At 38.0% G+C, this 26736-nt stretch overlaps 1 protein-coding gene across 1 annotated transcript in view; it reads right to left on the bottom strand.

The window, feature by feature from the left end:
- LOC127650886 (nucleolin-like) overlaps nucleotides 1–20383 on the bottom strand; it is a 50399-nt gene extending 30016 nt beyond the window's left edge. Inside the window, exons 1-2 of the mRNA XM_052136525.1 lie at nucleotides 19463–20383; nucleotides 5743–5789 (exon numbers count right to left, since the gene is read on the bottom strand). The gene's annotated coding sequence lies outside the window, so the exon portion shown is untranslated. The remainder of the gene's footprint in view (nucleotides 1–5742; nucleotides 5790–19462) is intronic.
- Between the last annotated feature and the right edge of the window lie 6353 nt (nucleotides 20384–26736).

The following is a 26736-nucleotide window of genomic DNA, read 5'->3' as shown; positions in this document are numbered from 1 at the left end:
TATATATATATATATATATATATATATATATATATATATATGCATGGATTGGCAGAGAGTTTGCCCAGAACAGAGCCATACTGCCAACACCAACAGATTACTTTAATTGTCTATAAGTAAATAAAAGCTTATATCACATCTGGGGGAAAAACAGGTTCATGTCCATGTTATCTGTCAATAGCAGTGTTATACAGTATCTTTGTCAAGGACATAGATACTGTTAACAGATGAGAAAGAATTAATTTTAAAAAATTATGTTGTTTGCTAAATTAATAATGATAACTTTTCTATTATTTACTAGTATTTTTATTAACTTGTTACAGTTTGGTTGAGTCAAACTCTCACAAAGATGCACAAAGATTCTCTTACAGTAATCCTCACAAATGGCACTACAAATAGTATCACCGTGTACAAAAAGAACAACTATGAGTCTGTTTCTTACAAAGGAGGCTCTAAAGAACAGATTGCAGCTTTAACTGTGTCACCTAGCAGGTCCTACTCAATTAATTTCTTCAGGACACTGATCAATGGCATCCAAGACTCCAGTTTACATCATTACACAGCCTGATGCAGGTTTGTGTGTGTGTTCAAACTTTTCCACTTTCTACACACCTTAGTATTCATTTTCATGTGAAAATATCTATGTTTAAGGCTGAATGTAAGCAATGATAAAAATTATTTATGATTTCTTGTATCTGAGTGCAAGCGAGGCGCAGTGCTTAAGAGATTTATTTATGGTGTGCAAGGCTGAGTGTGTGTGTTGGCAGCGGCCTGAGCAGTCTGTGTGTCCTTGTGTTTGCACAATGCGGCAGAGGGCGGAGAACTAAATCAATAAGAAACAAATTAATTCAGATCAATATTGAGTCGAGTGATGGATAAAAGGGGATGAAGGAGAGGGAAAGTGACAGAGAGTAGAGAGAGAGAGAGAGAGAAAGGGAGAGGGGGAAATGTACGAACAGTCTTTATACCTGCTTTTCCACCATCAGGCCGAACGCTTCTGAGTATGGTACAAAATGGTTACAGCGAATTTCCACATGAGCACAATTCGGCACGGCACGATTATAAAACGTACTCAGCCCAGAATTCTTGGCACGTTTTGCTAACCGTACTCAATTATTGTCAAACGTGCTGGTGGAATGGCTTTAGTGCGTGGCGACCCACGATTGTCAATTTGCCAACACTAAGGTAACTTTTAGCTCTTTCAGTTGTTTCTAGCTCGCCAAGTTCGCTAACATTTGGGGAAAGTTAATAAAAGTTCATAAAAATACTGTATGTTTAGTGTAATTTCATTATTTTATGATGATGGTTTAATTATTATTGTAGTCTATTTAGAAACATGCCTTTTTCATCAGGGAAGTAGATTAATAGCTCATTAAAACTCAAAATATATCAATGTATTCTCATATACTATTTTCATATAATACTTGATTTGTCAATAAATATCCTTTTAAGCTGGTCTGGGAACTTTTACCTTTCTTCTCTTTACACCAAGGTTTACCTCTCACAACAGAACATAATCCACATAATGGTTTTGCGATGAGAAATGTTCAGTCCAATTGTAGAAAAGCGGCTTTAGACTTACTAATGCACTTCAATGTAAAGAGCATTCAGACTAGAGGTTTGAAACTTAACCTTAACAAAATACTCTTTTTGTGTGTGTGTGTGTGTGTGTGTGTGTGTGTGTGTGTGTGTGTGTGTGTGTGTGTGTGTGTGTGTGTGTGTGTGTGTGTGTGTGTGTGAGAGAGAAAAAGAAAATGTCATATTTAAATATGTGGTGCGAATGGTTTTAGTAGTTTTCAAGCTTGCTTTAAAATTATTTGTGAACTGCAAGGTGGCATTTAATTGACAGACATACCTGAATTGTATATATATATATATATATATATAGTTGACGTCAGACGGCTACAGTTAGCCAAATACATTTAAAAACTTTATATTCCTGACATTTAATTGTAGAAAACATTCCCTGTCTTAGGTCAGTTAGGATCAATACATAATTTTAAGAATTTAAAATGTCAGAATAATAGTAGAGAGAATTATTTATTTCAGCTTTTATTATTTCATCACATTCCCAGAGGGTCAGAAGTTTTCATACAATTTGTTTGTATTTGGTAACATTGCCTTTAAATTGTTTAATTTGGGTCAATCTTTTTGGGGAACCTTCCACATATATATGTATATATAATGTATAGAGAGAGAAAAAATGCCAAGAATTGCGAGCTGTGCATGTGTGCTAATATTCTCTGTGGTCTCACCCTTTAAAAGTCACCATGGTAACCAAATTTTTCACCAAAATAATACAGCTAATTCAAGTACATTTGGTCAGAACTTGATTTTCTTGAATTCTATCTTTTTACATTTGTAAAATGTAAGTTTACTAAGTCAATTTTAGTTGCGACTACATGAATACTTTTTGTAGTGTTAAAGTAGCATTGCTGAAACTCGGCAGGGGATTTGCATTTCCCACAATGCTCTGCATGGGTCTGAATAGGAAGAAAAAGTGTTGAAAATAAGTGTTATTTGATGCATTTTTAAGCAAGATTAGAAAATGTAGAGATATGTAAATGTTTCATGTTCAAAGAGTATCTATTATGCCAGAATGTTAGGGTTTACCATTGTGGTTCAGAATGGCGCTTGTGCTTAATTTAAGGATGGACTTTCGCTTTTAAGTGATACATGATTTGAGTGCTGCTTAGCTTGATAAGCAGTTGCTATTACATTGGCAGTGCATCTGTTTTACTGTCCATACATTTGCTCACCATATACTAATGATTAATAAAATAAATGAAGTTGGACCAACATAAGAAAATGTATTAAATAAACTTAAGTAAATTGAGTTTGATATCAACCTAAAATTGCTTTAAAACTGCTATCGTACAATAATTTGACCTCATTTATGTTGGCTCTAGGAAACTGGCCCATTCTGAATGAAAGGCGTAATATTTTGTGTCAAAAAAGTTTCTCTAATTCAATTATGTAGATGACATTTTGTGCAGTGAACATGGTGGTTAACACTACAATACAAGCTTTAATGCAAACATTTTTTCACTTTTGCCATTGATGTACTTCAGAATATAAGAATGTAACAGCAAATGGTATTAAATGATGGAATTTGTACTGCAGTTCCTCTAAAACCACAAAGTCCACATATGCTCCCCTCCCCCTTTTACACCCAACACTTAGCAAAACCTCATCTGTTTGAGTAAAATCACCACAGACTCTTTAACATGATTTCAAGCCTTGTTCATGTTATTACAGTCAGTCATAAAACATAGATCTATACGTCTTAATTTCACCCAACACAAGCCATTTTCTGAGGCAATTACAGAGAGGTACATTGTTGAAAACCACAGCTAAAACCATTTGCTTCATGCTTTGTATATTTATTCCCATGAACTCCTGTATTATTTGCATTAATGGAGCATTTAAAGGGATAGTTCACCCATAAAACCTTGAGTGCGACAAAGCTGAACGCCTCTGTTCCACATGCCTTGCGATATGTCATTATAAACACAGCTTAAAGGGAGATAGTGTGTGTTTGAGAGAGTATAGGAAAAAGGCTGAAAAGAAAGAATGGGTATAGATCTATAGTAATTTAACTATTCTGCCATCAACATTCAGCTAAATGTGTGACTCATGCAGAGGAGGGAGAAAGAGAAAGAGTGAGATATGCAGAACGGAGGAAGAGAAGTAGGAATGCATATATTGTGACATCCAATTCAGTAGTGGTCTGTAGTGTGTTCATAGTTTTTAAAAGTCTTCTGGCATTGAACCTGAAAATAATAAGAGGTGCACTTAAATTGCTTCATCGTCTATACAGTATATCTAATTTCTGTGTCATTTTCAAGGTGTCATGTGTTAACCCTTGTGTGGTGTTCACTTTTTGGACCCTTTGGTACTGTTCGGGTCAAATTGACCCGGGACATTATTAGGGTTTTAAAAGCAATACAGACATAAAAATTTACATAAAAAAGGCTCCCTAACATATATTGTCTTTATCTCAATTCCAAACAATATATATAACATGTATAATTAATTTTTGTACATAAATCTCTGCTAGATCACATTTAACAATGGAAGTGTCATTCGGTTTTTTTGTGATAAAGTTATAATTTATGTAAAAAATATATATATAATACTTGGATATCTTCAGAACAGAATGTCTTAGAGACTTGTGGTTTAGCACCTTTGAGTCAGGTTAGTAATCACTCTGTTTAATGGTTAACCACTCCCTAGCAACCATTTAGAGCACCCTAGCAACCAGCCCCATTGACATCCATTCTAAAAGGCTGAGAGGGATATCTTCGGATCAGAATGTCCTAGAGACATGAGAGTTGGCTTGTTTAACTTGGATGAGCAATCAGTCTTCAAGTATCATAATGGAAACTACTTAGCCATGCCCTAGCCACCATTTAGTGTACCCTAGCAACCAAACCTCATTCCAAATCACTTAGATGTTTATTTCAGGATCAGAATGTCGTAGAGACTTTAATTTTGGCTTATATGACTCAAGACAGAAAGTAGCCTTCTTAGTATCACCCTGGCAACTGCCTAGCAAACACATTGACTTACCCTAGCAACCAAATAGCAAAGCATATATCTCTGCACCAGAAAATCGTAGAGACTTCCGGGTTGACTTATTTCACTCAGGATAGGAATAAGCCTTGATCAGTATCTCCTTGGTAACTGCCTAGCAACCAGATGTGGTTACCCTAGTAACCATGGAACAACACCAATATCTCTGGACCAGAACATCCTACTGTCATGTGGGTGGCCTTTTTCAACTTGGGGCAGATTGTGGGACATCGTGGTGAGAAATTTTGCCACGGCAAGCACTGCTCACATTTTATTCAGGAAATGTACCTATATAGTGAGTGAGTGAGTGACTGTGTGTGCATATATGTGTGCATGTTTCTTTGTGTCTGTCTGTGTGTCTCTATAGGTTCCCACACTACAGAGGGTAAAGAGAGAGGGTAAACGGGAGCAGACGACTTCTCGGTGCTTGGATTGTAACAATGTAGCAGGTGTCTGTGTGTGCTCTCTCTCTCTTTCTATGTGTGAGCGAGTGAGCGAGTGAGTGAGTGAGTGAGTGAGTGAGTGAGTGAGTGTGCGAGCGAACGTGCGTGCATGTGTGTGTGTGCTTTCATGTGTGCATGTTTCTGTGTGTCTGTCTGTGTGTCTTTGTGTGTATGTGGGTCAAATTGACCCGAACATCGTATGAAGGACATGAATGTGTGGGGGCATTGTAGCATGTGTACTCAATGAATTTTGTGTCTTTTACATGTTCTTCACAGAAAATAAGTCAAGGCCATGGAGTTTCAGGTTGAAAAATTGTATCCTTGTATAATTTTTCTTTTAGTAAAAATTGGAAAACAAGAAATGGGTCAATTTTACCCGAACACCACATAAGGGTTAAGTATTGAGCTTTTGTATAGTATTATTATATGGTGCTCCGTATTCTGAATACATTGGAGTTTAGATAGACAGACAGACAGACAGACAGACAGACAGACAGACAGACAGACAGACAGACAGACAGACAGATAGATAGATAGATAGATAGATAGATAGATAGATAGATAGATAGATAGATAGATAGATAGATAGATAGATAGATAGATAGATAGCCTTAAACAGGCTTAATCATTTTTATAATTCAGCATTGTAAAATACAAAATATAATGCTGAAAAAGCTTATAAAATTGTATACGAATTGACCATGCACTTTTAATCTGTACTTACATTTGTTATGGAACTGCCATTTCTTCCATTAAAAGAAGAACTCCAATCTGTAAAGAAAGAAAGGAGAGAAAAAAAGAAAAGGGGTGATTTCAAGATCTGACTCATTCATCAATTCAAGGTCCATTAAATCTACATACAAGCCCTTCAGCCATGAATCTCACAACATTTTTTAATTTATCAGGTGAAGAACATCAAACAAAACATGTGAAAACATTTACATAGGGCTAAATTTAATTACCCTCTCTCACTGACTCATTGCAATATCACTACAGTCTGAAATTGAATCAGTGTCATCTAAGCAACCTACTCGTTTAGAAACATTTAAATCAAAGACATCTGTGAACAACAACAAACAGGTTGTGTTTCTTGATTGAGTCTTTCCATTAAAGTGAGGAAGGTGATGGCAGGCAGGTAGGTTGAGTTGAGTGTGTCAAGTTTGGCTGTTAACAAATTATAATTGCATAGTTCAGTAACAAAGGGTTGAGGAAGTGACCACAACAGAACAACTGATTCCCTTTTCACTGTTACAAAAAAGTGAGCAATGAAATCCCAGTAGACAGATGTGCAGTCCAATTACTGCAGCCCTTTGACAATGTCAGCTACAAATCAGACCAACAGTACCAGGCACACAACTGCACTGATAACACACACTTCCTCTGTTTCTATCTCACTTACTACCTCACACTCACTTGCATGTAGATACAAATTCAGTACAAATATGTTTATTGTAGTTTAGCATTTTTAATTAAGTTATGTATAATTGATTACAGGTATAGTTAATTATTTATATTACATTTTTAGTGTAGTTGTTTAGTATTTATTTAGTATTTCAATTTTTTTTCAGTATGCCATGTCAAATTAGTTACATTTTCATTAGTTTTCACTCTAAGATTATTTGTTTTAATTCATATTATCTTTCTAGTGTCAGTTTAGTTTTTCTGTATATTTAGTTTTTATTTTAGTGTGTGCATTTTAGGGCTACATTATATTAACAATAGTTTCCCAGGGACGTAGTTTTATCACTATATAGTGGCATTTTCATATTTAATGAAGGCAGATTATAAAGATTTCAAATCAAAAACTAAAATTTAAATAAATTTTAGTACAAATATTTTATTTGATTTAATTTAGTTTTGGAGTCATGAAAATCCATTTAACTTTAGTTTCATTTTTCCAATTATGTTAATAACACTTCAGATGAGCACACAGAGGTATTTGATTATTATATTGTATGCATGCATGTACTGTAGAGGACACACACTTACACACTTTCATAAAAAATACAGTCTCGCGCCTTGTTTCGCTATCACTCACACCCAACCCCCAGCACCTCGGGGTTTGAAATTCATGTGCGAAATAAATTGAGAGAGAGAGAGAGAGAACACATGGGTTAACGCACAAGGCTGGCGAGGGAATGAGAGAGGAAAAGGGGGGGAGGGGAGATTCAAGACAGTGACATGTGAGGACAATAGATGAAAAAGAAAACTCAAAAAAGAAAAAGGAAGAGAGACATTAACCAACGAAACACAGGGTCTTGTCAGAGCTACGATTCACATTTTGCGAGGGAATTCTCTGCATCAACCTGGACACATTCCAACACACACAACATGTGGACACATTCCAGAAAGCCTCAACTGTTAACCCGTTACTGTACTTTCATAATTACTCTTTCACCATAGAGACGTATGTTCAGACAGTCCCCTACTTCCCCCCCATAAGTGCAGAAGTACAGTAAATGAAACATGTTATCTGGTCAAATCATCAGACCATTCCTCCACATTGAAATGTCATTCCCTCTAACAATAATATTCTCAATGTCATGAGCATTTGAGTACACAAAGGCAGATTCACACAGACCAGAGATCTCAAAACAGTGGCCCAAAGCAGTTTCATAAAACCACAATGGATGGTCCCTGCATATGAGATATTGTCAAATGCATGTCATTTCGCCACCTTGTACTCTTATATTTAGATATATGGTAAAATGATCCATACAAACTAGCATTGATTAAAAGAGTAACAAGATGGTGCGTGTGTATGATAACAAAAATGCTCTTAATTGGCCACTGAAACAACAAAAGCATAAAAAATCAACAAAACTGACAGGTTTTTAGATGTTTTAGTTACATACGTTTAGAATAACACATAAACATAATTTCCCCCAAAATAACTTTTTTTTATTTACATTATATGCTTGAATGAGAATGGCATTCATTTGCATTTACATTTATGCATTTGGCTGACGCTTTTTACAAAGCAACATACAGAAAAATCAGTGTGTACTTGTTCTTAACATATCTTTTAAGAGGGAATCGAGCCCATGACAGTGTATTTAGCACCATGTTCTTCCATGCAACATGCACATTTTTTGAACGCCATACCTTGTGTACCTTTGTATACACACTTTTTTGTACACTATGGCGATTAGTCAAGCTACACATAATCAGGAAAACTCCCATTTCTGTGAATTAGTGTGCAGCCTACCAACATACTGGATACGGAAGCAGAATCCATAAGCTAAAGTATGTAATATATATATATATGTGTGTGTGTGTGTGTGTGTGTGTGTGTGTGTGCCAAATCCAGCTCCAGACTATCATTGCAAGCATATTTTCAGTCTATAGCTGAAATATATACATTTTATCTCTGATTAAATAATGTGTTCTCTTAATGGGATCAGTTATTGTGAGGAACATTAATGAATGAACCGGATGAAGTGTACAGTACATGTGCTCATCATTGTTATTATTTTGCCTTTGTGTTAAATAATTTGGACATTTGCATTTAAACAGTAGATCCCTTATTGGTGCAGTATAAGACCACAAGTTTTAAAAGATTGTAAGATTGTAGATTATATAACAAGGATACGTTTAATTTCAGCATGCCCTCCCTTTGTAGTAATCCTCCCTTTTGTTTAAGATGCATATTTAGTATTTTGCAAAAATGCATCCTGATCAAATTATCAGGAACAATGAACCTGATACTTTAAACTGGTAAACAGACTCTTTAAATTTCAGCTCATGTTTTCCAAATGCATTGTTTTACGCTACTTCCTGGAAATTGTGTAATTCATATAATTGAAACATCTGGATGAATCACACGCCGCTGTGAGATTGTGTTGAGGGTGTGTATGTGTGTTTGAATAAAGAACTATGCAGTACAGCTCTGATGTTCTGCAGAAAAGGAACGGATGATATCAACACATGACTAAAACATGAATGATGAGATCCTTGAAACAATGAAAAGGATAATTCGCCCAAAGAGGAAAATTCGGTTATCATTTACCAACTCTTCTTATCCATTAATCACCAGTTTCACAGCCTCATTCATGTTGTCACTGAACCACTTGACCATCTGCTGATAGTAACAAATCAAAGCCTGCAGTCTTTTCTCTTATTAAAGCATAATCCATGCAATTCCTTATAAGGAATACAAAAATGAAAATTCTCTCATCATTTACTCATCCTCATGCCATCCCAGATGTGTATGACTTTCTTTCTTCTGCAGAATATAAATGAAGATTTTTAGAAGAATATCTCAGCTCTATAGATACATTCAGTGCAATTGAATGGAGACCAAATCTTTGAAGCTCCATAAAACACATAAAGGCAGCATAAAAGTAATCCAGTGGTTTAATCCATGTCTTCTGAAGTGATCCAATCGATTTTGGGAGAGAACAGACCAAAATATAACTCCTCTTGCCATTGCAGTCTCTAGGCAAGATCATGATATCAAGCTTTATTACACTCCCTAGCATCATCTAGCGCTCTGTACATGCACCCAGCGCTAGGAAGTGAAATCTTGGATCACTTCAGAAGATATGGATTTAAACACTGGAGTCGTATGGATTACTTTTATGCTTCCTTTATTTGCTTTGACAATTTTGGTTGCCATTCACTTCTTAGCACCTACAGCGCTGAGAAATTCTTTTAAAAATCTTCATTTCTGTTCCACTGAAAAAGATATTCATACACATCTGGGATAAATAAATGTTAATTTTTGGGTGAACTATTCCTTTAAGTTCATTTCTTTTCAAAATAAGAGTAACTGCTTCTTGGATTCTTTGTTTAATGCGATAAGACCTCAATTTTGAATAAGCCAAAATAACACTGATGCACCTGTGTTCTTCTTGGGTTCCTGTCAAGCTTGGACAAACTTAGCAGACCTTAACTGACACAATTCCCCACAGGGTTTTATTTTAATCTTTCTTGAGGAATTTATCCTGCATGCTAGTGAGTTCTACTACATAAAACGTATTTTGTGGCAACGTGAGAATTGAGATGTAAAGTATCAACCAATTTCTGATGCTGACACCAGGAACACAGAAAGCAAAGTTATTCTACAAGGTTTCAATGGAATGAACAATCAACAGGCAGGGGTGGTTCTGGGAGGGTAGGTGGGGGCCGGGGTTGTTGTGGCCAGGGGGGCCCTGTGTCAACGGGGTTATTTGGCAAGCATTCATTATAAAATATAATTTGCATGCGTATCTGTCGGGTTTTCATTTCTGGAAAAACATACAGTAAACTCTTATGTTATTTATAATGAGGTATATGTCACCACTGTCTTTAATTTAGTGTTTTGCTCTGTACAATGCAGAAACAAGACAAATGTAGTGAAACAAGTTTGGCAAAACATATAATGAAGAGATTATGATGAAAGAGCACGCTGGAACAAATGCAAAGAAACAGGTATGAAGAAATAGCAGCTAGCATTGTAGAGGGGCACACCTTACCTGCAATGCTAATTTATTATGAATACACTTAAAAACGTATAATTGGAACCCTTATAAAGCACCCCACTAAAGCCCAAATAAATGCATTACCTTCAGTGAAGGCTCTTTTACACTACGCTCACCACATCGACGCACTTCAACCAAATGCAAATGCCACCCTAAGAAAAAGCATTGCCACCCCATCTGCCACCCCAACATTAGTATCCCAATGTATAAAAAGTGTAAGGGTTTATACATTTTTAACTGCCTTGACCAAGCCCACAACGCAGACCTATTGAGTGAGTAAACACATCAGCGGCCAATCGCATGATAGATTACATCAGCGGCCAATCATGTGATAGATTACATCAGCGGCCAATCGTGTGATAGATTACATCAGCGGCCAATCGCATGATAGATTACATCAGCGGCCAATCATGTGATAGATTACATCAGCGGCCAATCATGTGATAGATTACATCAGCGGCCAATCGTGTGATAGATTACATCAGCGGCCAATCATGTGATAGATTACATCAGCGGCCATTCATGTGATAGATTACATCAGCGGCCAATCGCATGATAGATTACATCAGCGGCCAATCATGTGATAGATTACATCAGTGGCCATTCGTGTGATAGATTACATCAGCGGCCAATCGTGTGATAGATTACATCAGCGGCCAATCGCATGATAGATTACATCAGCGGCCAATCGTGTGATAGATTACATCAGCAGCCAATCGTGTGATAGATTACATCAGCGGCCAATCGTGTGATAGATTACATCAGCGGCCAATCATGTGATAGATTACATCAGCGGCCATTCGTGTGATAGATTACATCAGCGGCCAATCGTGTGATAGATTACATCAGCGGCCAATCGTGTGATAGATTACATCAGCGGCCAATCATGTGATAGATTACATCAGCGGCCATTCGTGTGATAGATTACATCAGCGGCCAATCGCATGATAGATTACATCAGCGGCCAATCATGTGATAGATTACATCAGCGGCCATTTGTGTGATAGATTACATCAGCGGCCAATCGCATGATAGATTACATCAGCGGCCAATCGCATGATAGATTACATCAGCGGCCAATCGCATGATAGATTACATCAGCGGCCAGTCGCATGATAGATTACATCTGCGGCCATTCGTGTGATAGATTACATCAGCGGCCAATCGCATGATAGATTACATCAGCGGCCAATCGTGTGATAGATTACATCAGCGGCCAATCGCATGATAGATTACATCAGCGGCCAATCGCATGATAGATTACATCAGCGGCCAATCGTGTGATAGATTACATCAGCGGCCAATCATGTGATTGATTACATCAGCGGCCATTCGTGTGATAGATTACATCAGCGGCCAATCGCTTGATAGATTACATCAGCGGCCAATCGCATGATAGATTACATCAGCGGCCAATCATGTGATAGATTACATCAGCGGCCAATCACATGATAGATTACATCAGCGGCCAATCATGTGATAGATTACATCAGCGGCCAATCGCATGATAGATTACATCAGCGGCCAATCACATGATAGATTACATCAGCGGCCAATCATGTGATAGATTACATCAGCGGCCAATCGCATGATAGATTACATCAGCGGCCAATCGTGTGATAGATTACATCAGCGGCCAATCGTGTGATAGATTACATCAGCGGCCAATCGTGTGATAGATTACATCAGTGGATAATCACGGAGGCGCTGTGCAGCTGCAGCGCGTGTACAGTGTTTGAGCACTCTTGGTGCGGGTTGACCCACACACACCACAACAATGACAACATGGACAGATACATGGAAAAAAAGAGGTAAATATTAATATCTCAGTTGTTATTAAGTCGTCACTGAATGATAGATATATTGCTTTCAATTTTGGGTGCAGACAGATGAGATATCACAACATTTTTGAAATCACTTTCGTCAGGTACGTATGTGCATAATCCAGATGAAACATCTCCAGTTCTTGAGTAGGAGTTTCTATTTCATCTGATCTGTGTGTATTTTTACTGGCGATTCGGTGTTGGAATGTGCTATTTTGAATCCACAGCTCGTGCTCTTTTCCGGTGGAATAGATATGCAAAATGTGTTCCACACATCTGATGTACAGATGCAGATGCAATCTTGGTTTATTATATATAAAAAGTTATATTTGGGCAAAATTATATGTATTACAAACAAATCAACATACCAAAAATGTCATCAGGCATCAGATAGCCAGCTAGACTGAATGCAAGTAGGCAATTTTCAGGGGCCCTTAAGAAAAAAATCATCCAAATGGGAAAATGTATCAGCTGATGCCGATCATTTAAAAAGTCAGAATATCGGCTGATTTATCGGCCTCTGCGATATATCGGTCGACCACTAGTTAGTTGTAGTAAACTAGTCTATGCAACCCCTAGGGCGAATTACAACCTGGAACCTCTAAAAACTAGAGGCAAAAAGTCACCACCAGACCAGTCAGTCATGTTCTTAATTAATTGGTTGTAGAGATGAAATTATTATATGATGTGAAACATTTATGCAACTCGCTGCATTTGCTCCAAAGCTTTGTTTAAACTATAATGTGGGGTTGTGATGAAGTCGTGACAGCTAGAATGATAGATGATGATGTTTATCTGAAATATGCTGATTATTTTTTAAAGATATGTTCTCAGTTCTTTCTTTCTAGGAAGCGGGGGAATTTGCCGTGGTATCAGTCAGAGTAAATAAAAGTTGAGCTGTTTCACATCCATCTCTCTAAATCCAGTGCAGTTGACTGGGGATATCCAGAGGTGTATGCAATCCATTTCAGTATGGTATTTGGTTGAATTTCATCTATTATGAATGAGAAATACATGAGATGGAGAAAACAGAGGGAGGGAATGAAAGGAGGAATTGGAGAGGAAGACAGAAACTGTTGAAATTGTCACATTCCCTAGTGTCTTTTGGAATGTGACAATTTTGTGAACTTTTATGTTGAAATTCTTGTTAAGTTTCTGTTTCCCATCATGTGATGTCCTGTTTTCCCTCCATGTTCATGTGTCTTTTTCTCATTGGTTTATTGTCTTGTTAACTGGGGCACGTTCAAGTTCAAAACGGTGCGCAACGTCTTGCTACGGTTCCGGGTTGAACGTCATGTTTCCTGGAAACGGCGTGCAACGGTGTGCAACGGGTTCCCTATCGAGAGGTCTCTCCTATTGCGTAAGTAGCTTACGCTATGGGAAAACCCCGTTTCTCGAGAAATATTGAAGTCTTTATGTAAAACGCATTGCAGCTGCACAGCAGACAGTAATGAGCGAGGCAGCTCGGTCATTGGCTGTGCTGCGGCAACTGCTCGAACCAATGACGGGGCGACTCTGCCTCGCGTTCGCGCGCTCAGAGCCCGCCGAAATTAGCATAGCCAGGCTATATAATGGGCACCCCATCATACGAGTTCCTTTAGATTTAATCTCCTTCAGCGAAGACCTCCTCTTCGCTGGATCCTCCGGATTGTTGGAGTCTTTCTGATGCGTTTTCTCTTGTTTGGTGGGTGTGTCAGAACTGCAGTCCAATCAGCAGCAACATGTATATAAAGCACGCAGAATTAAAGTGAACTCACACAATGGGTTCAGATAAAGTATTTTACAAATGTGTTCGATGCAGCTCGGTTTACGCATCAACTGAGGATATTAGAAGACATGTTTGTCGTAAGTTTTATTGTAAAATATAGGATATCAACATAATGATGTAGTTGTTTAGGCTATATTTTTAGCTTCATTGCAAGTGTATGACATTTGGTATAGAAATAAACAATGGTAATTAAGTGCTTTTCCTAAAAATGAGAAAGAAAATACAGGGTATTAAAACAAATCAAGTCAGTATGTGAGGCTAAATAGATGTTTTAGTCTGAATTAGGTAAGATGTGTGCTTCCATCACAGTTTCCACAAATCCCTTCACTCGATTGGGAAGTTCTCTCGTGTTCTGGGCGGCAAGTGCAGTAACTGTAACATCGGGCATATTTTGCAGTATTAAACACATATTTATACCGACTTCATCAGGCTCCGAAAATTCTTCACAAAGAACACAAAGAATGGCCTTCTCAGCTGCCATAGTTGCAACTCTTGCGTCATCAGAACAGTGCGTTCAACACATCACCGTTTCTGTTTAAAAAACGTTGTGCAACGTTTTGTCGGCGCTAAACGCAGCCCTGGTCAACAGTCTTGTCATTTTCATTGGTTCATTGTTTGATTACTTAGTTATCAGTTCTAGTTTGTCATTGGTTTCAGTTCATCACCTTGTTATCTTGTTTTGAGATCTGTTTATTCATTGGCTTATGTTTCCATGTCCATGTATTTAAGCCCTCATATTTGCCATTGTCTTTGTGCTAGTATTGTAGTTTATTAGTGTAGGAGAGTCCTTGTTACGTCCTGTTCCGAGTCTAGTTTTTGAGTTCCTGTTTCTAGTTTAGTCCATGTGTCTAGTTCATGTTCACGGGTATATATATAGGGTTTCTTATATCACCTTTGTTTTTGGAAATAAATCTGCACTTGGGTCCTACACCATCTTGTTTTGCTCCTGTTTGCCTGCCTACATTGTTACAGAAATACTCTACAATCTGAACTGAACATGGGGTGAAAGATACATGAACCTTTTGCAATGAGTTATTTGGATTATGTCTCATGTGATTTGATTTTTCATGTTTATGAAAATATATATGCAGTAGACAATAAATGCAATAGTTCATTCCAATTTAAACATTTGTGTTAATGTCTGAAATTGTCTAAATTATTAATTTTCAGTTCAGTTTTCTTGATGTATATGTGTGTGTGTGTGTATATGTATATATATATATATATATATATATGTGTGTGTATGTATAATACATGTAATTTATATATACCTATATGTATTTGTGTTTACAAAAAACAAACTGCTCAAGCATAGTGCGGTACATTACTTTAAATATATCCATATGTAAATACTTTCATGAATTAGGTCACATGTACAAAGTTCTGCTGATGTAGGGTGGCAATGAACTAACTCTGCACATCCACTTCTCTATCACTCATCCTTCACAAGATTGCACCCGTTCTCAAGTCCATCTGCCACTCTCATCGAAAATGAATTGTAAACTAATTTTAAAGTAGTTTATCATCCCACTTTTTTTCCTCCCAAAGATATATTTGGGAAAGTATTTTAATAAACCTATAAATGCATTCTAAACCGCTGCTGTACTAAATCAAATCGCTACTGAGTGTGTTGAATCAAAAACAATCGTTCTGAATTTATGAAAAAAAGCTTTTAAATCAAATTGAAAACCAATGAATAGAAACTGTGAATGAATCAATCCAAATATTCACACCCCGAGAAAATACTCATGTTTAAACATGCATTAAAATTTCTAAACAACATGATCACACTGGAACTCAACATGTTGCTATCGAATGTTAGGGCCTATGTTTAATAACATATGCAATCCTGTTGACTTGTGTTACATCATTTACAACTTAAAACAATTTGCTTTTGGTGCCACTCTGTGGACTAGAGTTCACATGTGCCCATACGTATAACAACACTTCCAGCTTCGGTCACTGGGGGCGGTGGTTCGAAATTTGGTAATCAAAGACTGATTTCAACTGAAGAACTTTCGACCTGCGGTCACCGAAATCACTGTGCGATCAGTCTGGCTTCTACAGACTATACCCAATACGAACTGACATAAACAAACTAAGGTAAGACTGATGAAGACCTTGACACTGGGTCGGCACAAAGCCAACACTCATTTACACGCTGTTATGTTACAGAGAACCATGGGAAACATTCCACCATGACCACTAAGTAAATCTGATTAGCCTTTTACAAGGTCACACATTCTAGGAGTTCTCCAAAAAAGCAGAGGAAAATTATACGAAACAGTTAATAATTAATGTATTATTCGTCAGCCAAGTAATACAGATCATTATCCCTATAGGAGGATATTTACGCTTGCCAAACTGTGCACCAATTTACCATTTTTAGTCACTTCACAACGGTTTTGAACGTTGCTTTTCCAATCAGAATTTAGAGGTGGAGTTATCCATTTTATAATGGTTAATCAATAATATGGGTAAATGTTAAGTGATTAAGCTAGTCCCTAAAATTCACAAATTGGATGGTTTGATTATGTGTTGGATGAAAATAATTTCTTTAAGAGCTGCAATATGGGGTAGACCCTGCAGTTATTTTAGCTATAAGGTGACTTTATAATGGAGAAAATTGCACATGTCGAGCCTGTTCATGTTGAGCTGAATCAAAAGGTACATTGTGAAAATGACTGTGGTTAGATATACTTCTTAAATTATAGAGCAAAGGACTTCTTCAGTTTCAAATATCCTCTTGATCACAAGTTGAGCTCCAATAAAAGAGTTACCACAGTAGCCTGGGTTATGTAATGTTACGTAAGAGACAGGCGATATGAGTAATACATAACACTGGGGACCATGACTCCCTGGCATTATCTCTCTTTTGCTCTTTTCTCTGACTTCATCTCTCTTCTGATGTTGAAATAAATGGCATTACTTTCCGGCAAGTCCTTTTGACGTCCGTCGATGTCTCAGTATCAAACAGAGCATGTTGCTGAGGAGCAGGCTTATGTTTTTTTCTCTCCGCCTCTGTCTGTCTAGCGCTAGACCCAGACACTTCTCTCATCCGCATTTCAACATCAAAGATTCATCATATTCACCCCTCTTCTCTGCACGCCCTGATTTCTCCCTTCCATCATTCCTCCTGGGTGATAACAGGGTCAGGCTGGGTTCACGGCACTGAGGCACGCCATCCACTAGCAGGCCATGGAAAGCGACCGATCAAAGGCAGCAGTTTTATATTGCTTCAGATTAATGAATATCAACAACAAGCTCTTTGTTAGATCAGATGATATAAATATGAAGGCTAAGAGTAAACATCTTTTATACAAACTGTAGACACATTACAGCAACACAGCAGCAGTTGTCTTCTTTAAAAGGATAGTTCAACCAAAACTTTTAACTGCGTATTGCAACATTTAAATGATCTGTTTCTAACCCAGAGTGACTGTATCGCTTCAGCAGACATGGATTAAACCACTCGAGTATTTATCCTGACCTTATGTCATTTTTAGAGCTTTTGGGCCCCATTGACTTAAATTGTATGGATGAAAATACATTATTTTGGGGTGAACTATGCCTTTAACATTGTTTGTGTTCCACTGAAGAAACAAATCATGTGGGTTTGGGAGTAAATGATGATAGAAATTTCATTTTTGGGTGAACTATCCCTTTAAAAAATGTCTTTACCCATGCAACCCATTATTTAAAACATTAAGATGCATTATTGTTTGTCACAGCCAGTCTAAACTTCATTAGGCTTTGATAATCTAAAATAGGATGCTATTTTTTCAGTTAACATAAAAAAAAATTCTGATCACTGAAATCAACAACATAATACCACAAGTCTGATTGCTACATTAGAAATAAGACAGCATATTCATGACCTAATTTAGTCTTCCCATCTATAAAAAGGTAACTATAAACTGGCAGTCATCATATCTTACATGGGGCACTAAACACAAAGCATTTAAATATGAATAAAACAACAAAACTATGTATAGTGTCCAATACGAAAAGTAAAGAAAAAATAAAAACTTGCCTATGAACGCACCCCTATGAAACCAAGCACACACACACACACTTATTTTCACTACAACCTGCACAGACACACACACACACACACACACAAAACAAGCATTACACCCACCAGCTCTAGGTGCATACATCAATCTAAACCACTGATACTGCCTCTGCATAAATAAGCAGAAAAAAATGCACAAGCACAAAAAAATCCCACCCAGAACAAAAACAAATGAAAAATGTAGAGAGAAATTTAAATAACATTCAAAAGGAAGCAGAAAGACATCAAATTCACGACTCAGCCGTATTCGAAGACCTCGATTCTTGATCCGTCAAAAGCATTCGGCTTTTGTCTCTGATTTAACGCCTCAATGCACCGAGCAAACCCTGGATTAGATGTATACTCTACCACATGTGCCATAGTCCTCCAGCGCAGTCGCTCTTCATTAGCGCTTCCGCTGATATATAACATCAGAGCATTCGCAAAAAGAGCAGTTAGATGACCATCACACTATTACTTTTTCTAACTCACATTTCAAGTATTTGAAGCCTTTTTGCCTACTGCTAAACATACAATGAAACTACAGTATACATACGGTACATACTCAGGCCTGAGATGTGTGGCTATTGTCTCCAATTCCCCGGAGAACGCAAATGACCGGATGGATGGACAGTTGTAGGGGTTCCCGGATGATAGGGTGATGGACAGAGGAAGTTGGGGGCATGTGTAGGGACATACTGGGAATGCAACGCAACACAGGGAAAGAGGGCGACCCCCACAATTCCAAACACAGTTTGCTCTCCTGCATGTTTAAGCATGCAGACATACACACACACACATATGTGGACACACACACCGACACACAATAGACACACGGAAACACATATACATCACATCTACCAATGCAAACTGACACAATATTTGCACAACTGTACCAGTATTTGACCAGAAAGAGTGAAGGACGTGGGTTGAACAGACAATAACCCTCTGTTCTTGAAATGCATCTAACAAATCCTTTGATTCTTTTCTCCTCAATACCTAATCCCCAATGTCAGCCCCCCAAAATATCAAGCAAGAACTTCAGGTACAAAAGAAAGAGCTTGAGAGTATTTATAAGAATTGGAAGGAGAGAGGGAGAGAAAGACACGCAGACAGAAAAATACTTGAAGGTTTAGTCTTGTTATCTTATAACACCATTTGATAATTTTCTTTACAAAAAACAGGAGAAAAGTATGTGTGTATGTACAATGAGAACATAAAGACAGTTAAAGTTGATAAAGATAGTGCGAGAAAGTTAATAAAAGAGAAAAAGGATGGATGAATGTATAATGAATTAGAAGGAAACAGAGGGTTAAAAAACGGAAAGACACAAGTACCAGTTCGGGTCTTCTCTCCTTTCCTTGATTCTCCTTTTCCCCTCGTTTTCCCGCGATTTCGTCGATCCCACGCTCAGCCACCCCTCGCTCTTTCTTTCATTCCTCCGGGTCCTTCCTCCTCTCCGCTATCCCAACGGCAGTCACTTCATAGCATTTCCTCCCAAACCACGTTTTCCTCTTTTTTTTAACTCATCCATCAGCCCATTTCCTACTGTTCAATCAGTGGTCTGGACTGCTTTCCATCCTCCTTGTCTGTTTGACACTTTCAATGCTGGAATTTTTGTGATTGAAAGGCAAATCATTTAACAAAAATTCAAAAAGGTCAAGCTAGATAGTTTAGTAACAAAGTCAGTAAAGTGCAATGGAGAGTGGATAGTGACCAGCACTGAGACAAGTAGGAAAAAAAGCTGGTCAGGGGCTTGGTTTTTAAAAGAGGCACACAGAAGGGGGAACCATGGAAAAGCTGTGCATGTTTCTCCGTCCAGTAGGGAGGAACACGGATGAAGCTGCCAGGCAGGATGAGAAGAGAAGGAGAGCTGAGTGAACTGTAACCGCTGTAAGAGGGAGAGATAGCGAGAGAAGGAGAGGGAGACTGAGAGGGCGCATGTGTATGCGAGCAACCGCATGAGGAGATGGGAGGGGAGGGAACGACAGATAGAAAGAGAGGCTAAGGGGTTCACAGGAGGGAGGGAAAAAGGAGGAGGCCTGGAGTATTCAGGGGAGGGGGCCTGGAATACATTTTCTCTCCTCCGCTGTCGTCTCCTGGTGTTCGATTTTCTTTTAGTTGCTCTTGTTTTTCAAGCTCACCTTCTTCATTCCAGGGCAAATATCTCTGTGTGTCTCTGAGAAAAGAAGGGTGTGGAATTAACTGGAGCAGGAATCCCGTTCGGTACACCAACCTGTGCTTTTCCATTCCTTTCTATTTCTCTCTGTCTTGCTGTCTTGCAGGTCATTTTCTCCACATGCACTTGAACTCCAAATCCTGTCGGCCGGCCCCTCCCCCCGACCTCTATGAACTGCTCTCCTTCGCTCTGTCTAATAGAGGCTTGAAATAGTGCTTGCAGGCTGTAAGTGAGAGTGCGAGGGAGTGGAGAGAAGGGAGGATGAGGGGGACAGAAAGGGAGAGAGACGTGGGGGGAAGGGGAGAAGGTTTACACTGGGCAGAGAGTGTGTGTGTGTGTGTGTGTGTGTGTGTCAGACAGGAAAAGAAAAAAAGAGAGGAAAGGAGCCCTGCATGTGCACATAGTGTACACGTGCTCACTGATTTTAAGCTTTAATTTAAAATTATATTTTATTTATTTTTTGTTTTTCCAAATGACAGAAAACTGGTCAAAAATATGAATTCTTGGTCAGAGATCCTTGGTTAGAAGCCCTTTAATGTAAGAAATTATCAACCCGGTCTCATGACAAGTCCCCAAACTTAACCCCAAACTCATACCTTACCATACAGTCTAACAATTTTTCCAAACCCTACTTTTCCAAACTTGCCTCAATCCGGGTAGCAGAGGACGAATCTCAGTTGCCTCCGTGTCTGAGACAGTCAATCCTTGCATTTTATCATGTGGCTTGTTGAGCGTGTTACTGCGGAGACCTAGCACGTGTGGAGGCTTCACGCTATTCTCTGAGGCACCCACGCACAACTCACCACACTTCCCACTGAGAGTGAGAACCACATCATGGTGACCTCAAGGAGGTTAACCCAATGTGACTCTACCCACCCTAGCAACCGAGCCAACTGGTTGCTTAGGAAGCCTGACTGGAGCCACTCAGCACTCCCTGGATTCAAACTTGCGACTCCAGGTGTGGTAGTCAGTGTCTTTATTTGCTGGGCTACCCAGGCCCCCACGAACAAGCCTTCTTAAGATTTTCCTAATTTTCATATCGAAATCTAACCATAAAGTCTAGCCCTTAACACCTAAACCTAACGATAATTTTAATAGCAAAATAACTTTTGTGTCCTATGGAAGAGAGAAAACATCAGGGTTTGGAACAAGAGGAGGGAAGCGTATTACAGGTTGTTGACATACATCTGTCATTTGTATTACATTAAGAAATATGTAATAATAAATAAGTATTTTGTTCACTGACGTTTCCTAAAGTGTTGGAATGGAGGCTAGCTAAAATGTGCTGCGTGTATTGTATCTATTTGAAATTCTGTTTTTTGATTGGTTGGCCTTTATGGGAAAAAAGTTGTACCTTTTCATTCAAGCCAAGCTATATCTTACGATTATGCCATCTCATACAAATTATTACAAGTTGTCATGAGAATATGTAGGATTGTTGACATACATTTCTACATTTACATTGCATAAATAAATGTGGAAATCATGTTTGGCAGTGTTGGTCATAATGTGGCTATATAAGAAGTATTGCATAAGTTATACATATTAAAAAATACACTTATTTGTTCAGTGCCAATCTGAATATATAGTGGGGGGGGCAGGGGTTGTAAGGGTACCCAAAATCTTAACTCAATAAAACTACAATTACTTTAAAAAAATGTACAGGTGAAACTCGATAAATTAGAATATCGTGCAAAAGTTCATTAATTTCAGTAATTCAACTTAAAAGGTGAAACTAATATATTATATAGACTCATTACAAGCAAAGTAAGATATTTCAAGCCTTTATTTGATATAATTTTGATGATTATGGCTTACAGCTTATGAAAACCCCAAATTCAGAATCTCAGAAAATTAGAATATTACATGAAATCAATAAAAAAAGGATTTTAAATACAGAAATGTCGGCCCTCTGAAAAGTATAATCATGCATATGTACTCAGTACTTGGTTTGGGCCCCTTTTGCATTAATTACTGCCTCAATGCGGCGTGGCATGGATGCTATCAGCCTGTGGCACTGCTGAGGTGTTATGGAAGACCAAGATGCTTCAATAGCGGCCTTCAGCTCATCTGCATTGTTTGGTCTCATGTCTCTCATCTTTCTCTTAGTAAAGCCCCATAGATTCTCTATGGGGTTCAGGTCAGGCGAGTTTGCTGGCCAATCAAGCACAGTAATACCATGGTCATTGAACCAGGTTTTGGTACTTTTGGCAGTGTGGGCAGGTGCCAAGTCCTGCTGGAAAATGAAGTCAGCATCTCCATAAAGCTTGTCTGCTGAAGGAAGCATGAAGTGCTCTAAAATGTCCCGGTAGATGGCTGCGTTGACTCTGGACTTAATAAAGCACAGTGGACCAACACCAGCCCATGACATAGCTCCCCAAACCAACACAGACTGTGGAAACTTCACACTGGACTTCAAGCATCTTGGATTGTGTGCCTCTCCATTCTTCCTCCAGACTCTGGGACCTTGGTTTCCAAATGAGATGCAAAATTTGCTCTCATCAGAAAAGAGGACTTTGGACCACTGAGCAACAGACCAGTTCTTTTTTTCTTTAGCCCAGGTAAGACGTTTGACATTTGAAGCCCATGTCCAGGACTCGTCTGTGTGTGGTGGCTCTTGATGCAGTAACTCCAGCCTCAGTCCACTCCTTGTGAAGCTCCCCACACATTTGAATGGCCTTTTCCTGACAATCCTCTCCAGGCTACGGTCATCCCTGCTGCTTGTGCACCTTTTTCTTCCACACTTTTCCCTTCCACTTAACTTTCTATTAATGTGCTTTGATACAGCACTTTGAGAACATCCAACTTCTTTTGCAATTACCTTTTGAGGCTTTCCCTCCTTGTGGAGGGTGTCAATGATGGTTTTCTGCACAACTGTCAGGTCAGCAGTCTTCCCCATGATTGTGAATTCAACTGAACCAGACTGAGAGACCATTTAAAGGCTCAGGAACCCTTTGCAGGTGTTTAGCTGATTAGAGTGGGACACTTTGAGCCTACAATACTGAATTTTTTCACAATATTCTAATTTTCTGAGATTCTGAATTTGGGGTTTTCATAAGCTGTAAGCCATAATCATCAAAATTATATCAAATAAAGGCTTGAAATATCTTACTTTGCTTGTAATGAGTCTATATAATATATTAGTTTCACCTTTTAAGTTGAATTACTGAAATTAATGAACTTTTGCACGATATTCTAATTTTTCGAGTTTCACCTGTATTACTCAAGTAGAAGTAAAAGTAGTAATGTACTCAAGTAAGAGTAAGAAAGTATTTAGTTAATAGAATACTCAAGTAGCGAGTAACTAGTTACTAGTTACTTCCACATAAAACATAATGGACGATTACGCCCCAATATTCCATTACATGATAAATATTTAACATGTATTACAGTGTATATACTATTATTATTATTAATGGAAATTGTCGTCATACACCCTCATGTTGTTTCAAATCATATGACTTTCTTCAATGCAACACAATTAAAGAGATGTCAGACAGAACTTTAGCCTTATAGTCACCGTTTACTGTCACTGCATGTTTTATCCTCTATATTTTACATTTACATTTACGCATTTGGCAGACGCTTTTATCCAAAGGGACTTACAGTGGACTTATTACAGGGACACTCCCCCCGGAGCAACCTGAAGTTAAGTGCCTTGCTCAAGGACACAATGGTGGTGACTGTGGGGTTTGAACCAGTGACCTTCTGATTAACAGCCCTGACCTTCTGATTAACAGCCCTGTGCTTTAGCCACTACCAGTCAAGTCAATTTTAAAAGGGAATGGTGACTGAGACAGTCAATCGCTAACATTATGTCTAATATATTTTATGGGTTCTACAAAAAACTCAAATTCACACAGGTTTGGAACAAAGTGAGGGTGGGAAATTATGACAGAACATTAATTTCTAGTTGAAATATCACTTTAAGGACGCTTGTCAGATTTACACAAATCTGTCAATTATAAGAAAAGTTTGGAAACCAGTTTCAAGTCATTATTATGGTGAAAAAACATGAATAATGTCCCACTGGCCCAATTATATGTAATGCTGAATAAAAAGAAGCAAAATCATGCTTTACTGATGCCTAATGTCACTATTTCAAACTCCTGTATGGATTCTTAGATCGGTGTAGTTACAGAATTTTCAGTGTCTAAAGAGTTTAGATAATTAGTTCTGTACACTAAGGGTAAACTACACCTCATCTCTGTGTTTCAAAGCGTATTAGGCTTATTTAAGTTCAGAGCTCATGAGAAAAACGCACAGCATCTGTCAAACGCAAAAATGCTGCACAGGTGCAGACATACTCGTCTCCTCATGCTCCAGAAGTCAAGAACAAGATCTGCAAAGCAGAAGACATTTACACTTGGTTTTTAGGAACTGATGTATTGTAACACTGATATAAAAATGTATACTTATAAACTGAGGTCATAAGAGCCCGTAGTTACAGAATCACCCTGAAAATAACAATGGCACAGACAAGCCCACATCATAATCGCCAAAACTTACCACGTTGCAATTTTTATCTTGACATTTCTGCATGTTTTATTGTAAAATGAAGGCACTGCATGATGAAACTTTTTAATGGTGTGCAGTGAAGAAAGTGTTTATTTGGCGAGCTTTCTGCTGCTGCAGTGGTGGACTCGACTCCAGTGACAGAGCACAGCTGTAAAATTCAGCTGTCGTAAAAGTCCATTTAAAACTCTCTCAATAAATTACGCATTTGTTTACACTTATTAAATGAAAACCTGTAATATAACAATAGGAACGTCGCTCATTGTAATGCAGTAAAAGTAAACATTTTTAATTAGAAATGTACTTGAGTAAGAGTGCAAAGCACCTACCTTCAAATATACTTATAAGAGTATTTTTCCCAAAAAAGTTACTCAAGTAAATGTAACAGAGTAAATGTAGCATGTTACAACCAACATCTGGGGGTGGTCTTCCATCCCCCTCAATGTACAGTACTGTGCAAAAGTTTTAGGCACTTGTGAAAAACTTTTAAAGTGAGGATTTATTAAAAAAATTATGGTAAATAGTTTTCATTTATCAAATAATGTCATACAAAGTCCAGTAAACAGAAAAAGAGCTAAATCAATATTTTTGTGAACACTTTTGCCTTTAAAACAGCAGCAGTTCTTTTACTTACAGCTGGACACTTCTTTCTTGTTGTCAGATAGGATGTCCCAAACTTCTTGGAGAATTCACCACAGTTCTTCTATCTATTTCAGCTGTCTCAATTACTTCTGTCTCTTCATGTATTCTCAGACTGACCCGATGTTCAGTGGGGGGATCTGTGGGGACCGTGACATCTCCTGCAGGGATCCCTGTTCTTCTATTCTATGGACAAAGTCGTGTTTGGGAGGACAAAATGTATATTTCCTATTGACAATAAAGTATCAGATATAAATAACAATCTTAATACAAATGTTTTTGTGAAACCTCTTATGTGCCTAAGACTTTTGCATAGTGCTGTATATGGTAGTTATACCCTTCCAAAAGGGTATTACAATTATAAAAAATTGTTTTTACTATAATAAATTATAATATATTACCATTATAACATCAACACCATTTCGATTTTGCTATCAGTGTAAATACCTAATATTGTGGACTCGGAATTGATAAAAATCCTCAATAAGCTTATTTGAAAACCGTGTGCAACCTAATATTTCATGACTTGAGATACCCCAATGATCACAAATTTACTGAGATAATGACCTTGCTCCAGGGGGATTGTCCCTGCAATTAGAACTCTAATTCAGCTTGGATGAAAGTGTCTGCTAAATTCCATTTAACAGGTCCTGTTAAGATACTGCTGCAGTGTTTAATTGAAGCAGCAATACATAATCCTACTAATTAGTAGTGCTTGCAAAAGGACCAGAATAAAATCGTGTCGAAGGGTACTAAACAGGGTGCAGTAGCATTTCCAGTTGAGCATGATTGGTCACTTCCTCAATCAGTCCATTTGAATCCTAATTTTGCAGCACTTACAAAATTTGAAAGTTCTGGAAAACTTGCTGCAAAGTTATTTGCAAACAAATAAGCCACTTATTTGTTCATATGCATACAAGCTTTTCGGCAAACTCTTCATTGTCACCAAAGGTTTGCTGCAGGTTCACTACTAATGGTGAGGAGCTTCAAACATCTGGCAAACATTTCTCACAATCTCATTTGCAAGTGAAAATAATGACTGGGAAACTTGCAGCATGTTTGCAGTGAAATCTAGATTTTTTTATAAGTGTTCCTGGTGACTGTGTTATATCAATTACTAATAACTAATGAACACAACTTGCTTTTGGTGCCACTTTGTGGACATTTCACCTGGAAACTCAAACGTGTGCATACATTCAACAACACTTCTAGGCTACTGGGGGGCAGTGATGAAAATTTCAGAGAGTCGACTGATTTCAGCAGCTGAACTTTCAACCT

This window comes from Xyrauchen texanus, chromosome 10, assembly GCF_025860055.1.
Source record: "Xyrauchen texanus isolate HMW12.3.18 chromosome 10, RBS_HiC_50CHRs, whole genome shotgun sequence".
Lineage (NCBI taxonomy): Eukaryota > Metazoa > Chordata > Actinopteri > Cypriniformes > Catostomidae > Xyrauchen > Xyrauchen texanus.
Note: the sequence above shows the minus strand (reverse complement) of the source record. Positions and strands in the feature narration are given on the sequence as shown.